Source organism: Astyanax mexicanus, chromosome 6 (assembly GCF_023375975.1).
Source record: "Astyanax mexicanus isolate ESR-SI-001 chromosome 6, AstMex3_surface, whole genome shotgun sequence".
Lineage (NCBI taxonomy): Eukaryota > Metazoa > Chordata > Actinopteri > Characiformes > Acestrorhamphidae > Astyanax > Astyanax mexicanus.
The window spans coordinates 16,232,501-16,240,603 of record NC_064413.1 but is presented as its reverse complement, the minus strand read 5'-3'; the positions used below and the strand labels follow the sequence as shown (position 1 = coordinate 16,240,603).

General features: G+C 37.6%; 1 long non-coding RNA gene across 1 annotated transcript; it reads left to right on the top strand.

The window, feature by feature from the left end:
- The first annotated feature begins 5,709 nt into the window (after positions 1 to 5,709).
- LOC125802497 (uncharacterized) lies at positions 5,710 to 8,040 on the top strand. Its single transcript, XR_007439631.1, has 2 exons — positions 5,710 to 6,969; positions 7,959 to 8,040. It is a non-coding gene; the product is annotated as an uncharacterized LOC125802497 (long non-coding RNA).
- Positions 8,041 to 8,103: the final 63 nt, after the last annotated feature.

The following is an 8,103-nucleotide window of genomic DNA, read 5'->3' as shown; positions in this document are numbered from 1 at the left end:
TAAGATGTTGCTAGGTGGTTGCTAAGGTGTTGCTAGGCGGTTGCTAAGGTGTTGCTAGGGTATCTGGGGTGGTTGCTAAGGTGTTGCTAGGTGGTTACTAGGTGGTTGCTAAGGTGTTGCTAGGCGGTTGCTAAGGTGTTGCTACGCGGTTGCTAAGGTGTTGCTATGGTATTTGGGGTGGTTGCAAAGGTGTTGCTAGGTGGTTGCTAGGTGGTTGCTAGGTGGTTGCTAAGGTGTTGCTAGGCGGTTGCTAAGGTGTTGCTATGGTATCCGGGGTGGTTGCTAAGGTGTTGCTAGGTGGTTGCTAGGGTGTTGCTAGGCGGTTGCTAAGGTGTTGCTATGGTATCTTGGGTGGTTGCTAAGGTGTTGCTAGGTGGTTGCTAGGTGGTTGCTAGGGTGTTGCTAGGCGGTTGCTAAGGTGTTGCTATGGTATCCGGGGTGGTTGCTAAGGTGTTGCTAGGTGGTTGCTAGGGTGTTGCTAGGCGGTTGCTAAGGTGTTGCTATGGTATCCGGGGTGGTTGCTAAGGTGTTGCTAGGTGGTTGCTAGGTGGTTGCTAGGGTGTTGCTAGGCGGTTGCTAAGGTGTTGCTATGGTATCCGGGGTGGTTGCTAAGGTGTTGCTAGGTGGTTGCTAGGTGGTTGCTAGGCGGTTGCTAGGCGGTTGCTAAGGTGTTGCTATGGTATCCGGGGTGGTTGCTAAGGTGTTGCTAGGTGGTTGCTAGGTGGTTGCTAGGTGGTTGCTAGGTGGTTGCTAGGGTGTTGCTAGGCGGTTGCTAAGGTGTTGCTATGGTATCCGGGGTGGTTGCTAAGGTGTTGCTAGGTGGTTGCTAGGGTGTTGCTAGGCGGTTGCTAAGGTGTTGCTATGGTATCCGGGGTGGTTGCTAAGGTGTTGCTAGGTGGTTGCTAGGTGGTTGCTAGGGTGTTGCTAGGCGGTTGCTAAGGTGTTGCTATGGTATCCTGGGTGGTTGCTAAGGTGTTGCTAGGTGGTTGCTAGGTGGTTGCTAGGGTGTTGCTAGGCGGTTGCTAAGGTGTTGCTATGGTATCCGGGGTGGTTGCTAAGGTGTTGCTAGGTGGTTGCTAGGTGGTTGCTAGGGTGTTGCTAGGCGGTTGCTAAGGTGTTGCTATGGTATCCGGAGTGGTTGCTAAGGTGTTGCTAGGTGGTTGCTAGGGTGTTGCTAGGCGGTTGCTATGGTATCCGGGGAGGTTGCTAAGGTGTTGCTAAGTGGTTGGTAGGTGGTTGCTAAGGTGTTGCTAGGCGGTTGCTAAGGTGTTGCTATGGTATCCGGGGTGGTTGCTAAGGTGTTGCTAGGTGGTTGCTAAGGTGTTGCCAGGCGGTTGCTTAGGTGTTGCTATGGTATCCGGGGTGGTTGCTAAGGTGTTGCTAGGTGGTTGCTAGGTGGTTGCTAGGGTGTTGCTAGGCGGTTGCTAAGGTGTTGCTATGGTATCCAGGGTGGTTGCTATGGTGTTTCTAGGTGGTTGCTAGGTGATGTATATGCATAAATTTGATTAAATGGTGTTTGCACGTTGCTACGCAACGTGCAAATACATCAATCAGCTATGCACGCTAGGTTGCTCTGGCCGTTCGGGGGTGTCCAAACTTTTGACCCGTGGCTCCATTACACACAGTACTGGGGGGCCGGGGTGTCCAAACTTTTGACCCGTGGCTCCATTACACACAGTACTGGGGTGCCGGGGTGTCCAAACTTTTGACCTAATGCTGTTTTATCCCATAGCTGCTCCATACACTCACAGTACTGGAGTTCTAGCTACCTGTCCTTCGATCTAGCTGCCGTCCTCCGATTGGCCCCATTCATTCCAATGGGGCCACTTCGTACGACATTCGTACGAAATCCGTACGTCGTAACTTTTCGTAACGCATATTTTCGGAAAGAGCTCAATAAGTTCTACAGGTCCTCAATTGGTTTCATCTTCGTATTTCAAAAATTGCGACGTCCACGGGCGTGCAAAGTTCTGCCCATTCATTTTCAATGGTCAAAAAAACGCGTACTTACGAAGTTTTTACGAAAAACGTAAGTCCGATCGGAAAGCTGTATACAAGCCCACCATTCCCGATATGGACGCACGTTTTCTCTTTTGAACGAAGTCGATATTTCGAAAACTGCGGCACTAGTTAACCGGACAAAAAACAGGTGGAATAATAATAATAATAATAATAAGAAACAGACTTAAGAAGATCAATAGTGTGATCTGCAATCACACTAATAATAATAATAATAATAATAAGAAACAGACTTAAGAAGATCAATACTGTGATTGCATTACTGCAATCACACTAATAATAATAATAATAATAATAATAAGAAGAATAAGACTTAAGAAGAACAATACTGTGATTGCATTACTGCAATCACACTAATAATAAGAAGAAGAAGAATAAGACTTAAGAAGAACAATACTGTGATTGCATTACTGCAATCACACTAATAATAATAATAATAATAATAATAAGAATAAGACTTAAGAAGAACAATACTGTGATTGCATTACTGCAATCACACTAATAATAATAAGAAGAATAAGACTTAAGAAGAACAATACTGTGATTGCATTACTGCAATCACACTAATAATAATAATAAAAATAATAATAATAATAAGAAGAAGAAGAAGAAGAATAAGACTTAAGAAGATCAATACTGTGATTGCATTACTGCAATCACACTAATAATAATAAGAAGAAGAAGAAGAAGAAGAAGAATAAGACTTAAGAAGATCAATACTGTGATTGCATTACTGCAATCACACTAATAAGAAGAAGAAGAAGAAGAAGAAGAATAAGACTTAAGAAGAACAATACTGTGATTGCATTACTGCAATCACACTAATGATCGTTCTTTCAACAAAACTCATACATACTAATATTGTCGAGACTCCTTCACACTGCCTTGAACATGTAAGTCATGCCAAAATGTCATTAAATAGTCATTGAATAACAAGCTGAATAAAATGTTTTCCAATAAATAATCAGAAAAAATATATCAGGGTTACATGCATACGCAGCCAAAGCTACTACAACAAAAACTACTTGCTGTTTCATCATCTGTCACCAAATCAAATTGTGCTGCTCAGTGGAACTATCTTGCAGTTCTGTTGTATGAAAAGGCAATTTTTCTTTCATGCATTCCTTCAGAGCTAGAGTGAACGTTGGTCTCTTTACTGTTGTTTATTAAAGGGGAAACATAAAACTAATCAAATGGCTTGTTGTCACACCCTTGGCCACATTCACTCAATTTAATCGGTGTCAAAGATAGCATTCATCAAATAAAGAAATTAATTTGTGTCTCTGCGCTTAAGAGAAATTGAACATAATAAAATTGAAACAATACAAATTCAGAAACAATAAGTAAGGGCCTGAATTGCATATTTGCAATAAAAAGTCTGTTATGGAATATGGAAGCTTGTCTAAAACTTTGTAGGTACCTAAAAAGTCAAGGAGCCATGGTAAACGACTTCTATGGAAGTCAAGGGACCCATAGCAGGGGCCCTCGGGATCAAGAGCCCAGTAATGGTATTCCTTTCTCTTCTCTAGGGCCCCCTGGTAGTGGCTCTAATAACCAGAGCCCTCTAAAAAACAGCAATCATTGTAAGTTTCAGCAATAAAGCGACGACTGTAAACATCTTTCTCATCCATCCTTTCAATGCAACCAGCCGGATGCTACACTATCTAAAGAAAAAAAATAGTAACGCACAGTGACTTAATATTTAACTTTTATGTGTTTACTGGATTGGAAATAGTAACACTTTAGATTACTAGTTACTAGAAAAATGGACAGATTAGAATCATGCATTACTAAGTAACTGATTCTCTGGACCTGGCACATGTTATATTTAGCAAAATAAGATTTTTATAAGCTCAAAATCAGCATCACAACTATACTAGCAACTATACAAGCTTTCATTTTTATTTCTTTCTTTATACCTCACTGCATTTACTGCAGGAGATTCGCTCTCGTGAATGTCAAATTGACCATAATAACTTTTCTCTTAAAACCCTATGCCAGCCCAGTATATCTGCACATGCTTGGTATTAAAATGACTAAAATGCAATAAATATTAGCTCTTTAAATTATACTCTATATAATATAGTAAACAGTGTACAGAAGATGCTTACTGGTTGATGATCTACAAACATTATTTCTCACCTCATGAGCTGTTACTCTGGAACAATAAACATATTATCCATAAGGGCAAATCCTTGTTTATGCATATTTTGTTTAACAGTAATGTTTAGGTTATTTAACAGTTACGTAATCACAGTTTTAGATCTTACTCTGAATTCTGCAACAAATTTGGTTTTAAAATCGGTTCAATTACTGATTTTAAAATGGGTATGTTATTCTATTCCGAATGGTACTCTTTGCTCAAAGAAAATCGCATGTTTTCAGAGTTGATATACTTGAAAATAAATTTGATAGCATTTTGTTAGAAAGATATTATCTCTTGAATCTATACCTTTTGCCGAAACCATTGTACTTTGTTGGTACCACAGAAGTCTGAACTATGTTGGTTTGAACCACCGTGGTCTTAACAAAGGTGTTTCTATACGCGTTTGGTCTGACTTTCCCAGCAGGAACCGTGAAAAACTCACAATCTTTACAATAATATGCCAAAAACATGTTACTAATGTATTATTTAGGCTATTTATATCGTAATCATCACTACAATAGGAAAAGACAACAATAACTTACTTAATGAATAACAAGGAAATGCAAGTAAAATCTACACAATAATTGCTATGAATTAATTATCAATTGTAATAGACAGTGTTACTTTTAAAAACCACACATATTTGCTATTACAAAATTGTTTAAAATAATAAAAATATATACATCACTATTCTGAATGAGTCTTATTAATATGAGACCTGAGACACGTGTGTTACTCAGTGGCTCAGCAGAGTAAGCACCTACGATGGATGGTGTAGTGGCTGGATGGAAGCCTAGTTCAAATTCCAGACATGATTCTACTCTCTTATTGTTTTTTTCTTAATGGCAATTAATTTTCTCATTTTTAAAATATCTATTTAGGTAGCCAATATTTTCTACTTATTTCCTGTGATATGTATTATTTATAAAGACTAATTGGTAGCACTTGGTAGCACTACCTTTATAAAGGTAACTAATTGTAAAGCATTTATGAACCATTTATAAAGGTAGTCTTATTTTAAAGTGGTACCGACTAATTGATAGCATTTGTACAGGCTACTTGACAATATTTTTGGACTGTAAAATGTTTTACTTTTTTTTTTCTTTCCTTAATTATAACATGTCTCTATAATTTTCACTTTATACTTATTTTTTCTTGTTAAATTATTAAAAGACACAATCTTGCTTACAATATGGACACATTTGTTTTGCTGGGTACAAACAATCTAAACATATGGATTGATGTACATAAGTATAGTGATGTATTTATTCCATATTGTTTATTAAACTATACATATTTTTTAAATTGTAATTATTTTTTGCTTTTCTACATAAGACAAATTGAAATGAAAGCTGATTTCGCTGTATATGCTATTAAGGCTATTCATAATGGTTACGTATTTGCTTTAAGTTTATTTTACATCAGTTTGCATGCGCGCACACACACACACACACACTCTAATTATACTTATATGTTTGAGTAAAATTAACATTGTTGTTTTATTCTGTAAATTTCTCCCAAATTCCAAATAAAAATATTGTCATTTAGAGCATTTATTTGCAGAAAATAAAAAAAAATAGCTGATATAACAAAAATGATGCAGAGCTTTCAGAACTCAAATAATGCAAAGAAATCAATATTTGTTGGAATAACCCTGGTTTTTAATCACAGTTTCCATGCATGAAGGTTTTAGGCACTGTGAATAAACTAGGTAATGGTGGCTGGAGTCATTCAGTTCAGATGGAACTGGATGCAGTGTGATGCCCTCAGTGATGTCATACAATTCTAGAACAGGCAGCTCAGCAGCGTCTCCATGGTGACCAGCAGGTTCTAAAGGGAGGTGTTTAGAACCCTGAGCCTCAGTCAGCAGATCGTCCTGAAGGGAGGGTGAGTGTCTTTGATTCTCTCTCTAAGGCTACATTCACACAGCAACTAAAAGTGGTCCAAATTACATATTTTGCCTCATATACAGAGTGATATGAAACAGTTTGGGCACCACTGATCATTTTTATGATTTTCCTTTATAAATCACTGGTTGTTCGGATCAGTAAATTTTAGTTAAATATATCATATAGCAGATGATCACAGTGATATTTGAGAAGTGAAATGAAGTTTATAGGATTTACAGAAAAGTCTGCAATAATCCTTTAAACTAAATTAGGCAGATGCATATATTTGGGCCCCAACAGAAAATTAATCAAATCCAAATTTAGTAGATCCTCTTTTGGAGAAGGTTCAGGCTTTTCGTGCAGAGACTGAAAATAGACCAGAAACTGGTTTTACAGCTAAATAAACATAATTAAACCAGGACTAATTAACAAACATACACCAGAAACACAACTACCTATCTGTTGAGTGTAAGTAACAATTTCAGAAATGTATTTAGCCCTATAAAATAAGCAAATCTATTGGTTATCACATGATATCATTGATGTCTTGAAGAACATTGTTAATTATTGTATTTATTATGGAGTAAAAAAAATAATAATAATAATAATAATAAGAAGAAGAAGAAGAAAAATAATAATAATAATACTGAGAAGAAGATGAAGAAGAAAATAATAATAATAATAATAATAATAATAATAAGAAGAAGAAGAAGAAGAAGAAGAAGACGAAAAACAAAAAGAAACAGAAGAGTGATTCGGGCCCGTCATTTTCCGAAGCCACATAAGCATGACCAAGACTGGACAGGGGTTCAGACTGTAGACTGCAAACTAATGTGATTAAATGGGATTTTTTTTCATCAATAGTTTACGACCTGAGGAGGATGGGTCCCCCCTGTGAGTCTGGTTCCTCCCAAGGTTTCTTCCTCCAGCTTTGAGGGAGTTTTTCCTTGCCACTGTCGCCTTTGGCTTGCTCATAGGGGGTTTTATAAATAAAGTGTTAAGGAGACCAGCCTGGGCACAGTCTTGGTAGCTGGGAAAAGCCTGAAAGCTAATATAAGAAGAAGAAGAAGAAGAAAAAAATAAGAAGAAGATGAAGAAGAATAAGAAGAAAAAAAAAATAATAACAATAAGAAGAAGAAGAAGAAGAAGAAAAATAATAATAATAATAACAATAAGAAGAAGAAGAAAAAGAAGAAGAAGAAAAAAAACTAATAATAATAATAAGAAGAAGAAAAAAATAAGAAGAAGATGAAGAAGAAGAAAAAGAAAAAAAATAAGAAGAAGATGAAGAAGAAGAAGAAGAAGAAGAAGAAAAAGAAGAAGAAGATGAAGAAGAATAAGCAGAAAAAAAATAATAACAATAAGAAGAAGAAGAAGAAAAAATAATAATAATAATAATAAGAAGAAGAAGACTGATTCGGGCCCGTCATTTTCTGAAGCCACACAAGCATGACCAAGACTGGACAGGGGTTTGTACTGTAGACAGCAAACTAATGTGATTAAGTGTGATTTTTTCATCAATAGTTTACGACCTGAGGAGGATGGGTCCCCCCAAGGTTTTTTCTTCCAGCTTTGAGGGAGTTTTTCCTTACCACTGTTGCCTTTGGCTTGCTCACAGGGGGTTTTATAAATAAAGTGTTAAGGAGACCAGCCTGGGCACAGTCTTGGTATCTAGGAAAAGCCTGACAGCTAATATAAGAAGAAGAAGAAGAAGAAGAAGAAGAAAAAGAAGAAGAAGACTGATTCGGGCCCGTCATTTTCCGAAGCCACACAAGCATGACCAAGACTGGACAGGGGTTCAGACTGTAGACTGGAAACTAACGTGATTAAATGTGATTTTTTTTCATTCATAGTTTACGACCTGAGGAGGATGGGTCCCCCCTGTGAGTCTGCTTCCTCCCAAGGTTTCTTCCTCCAGCTTTGAGGGAGTTTTTCCTTGCCACTGTCGCCTTTGGCTTGCTCACAGGGGGTTTTATAAATAAAGTGTTAAGGAGACCAGCCTGGGCACAGTCTTGGTAGCTGGGAAAAGCCTGAAAGCTAATATAAGAA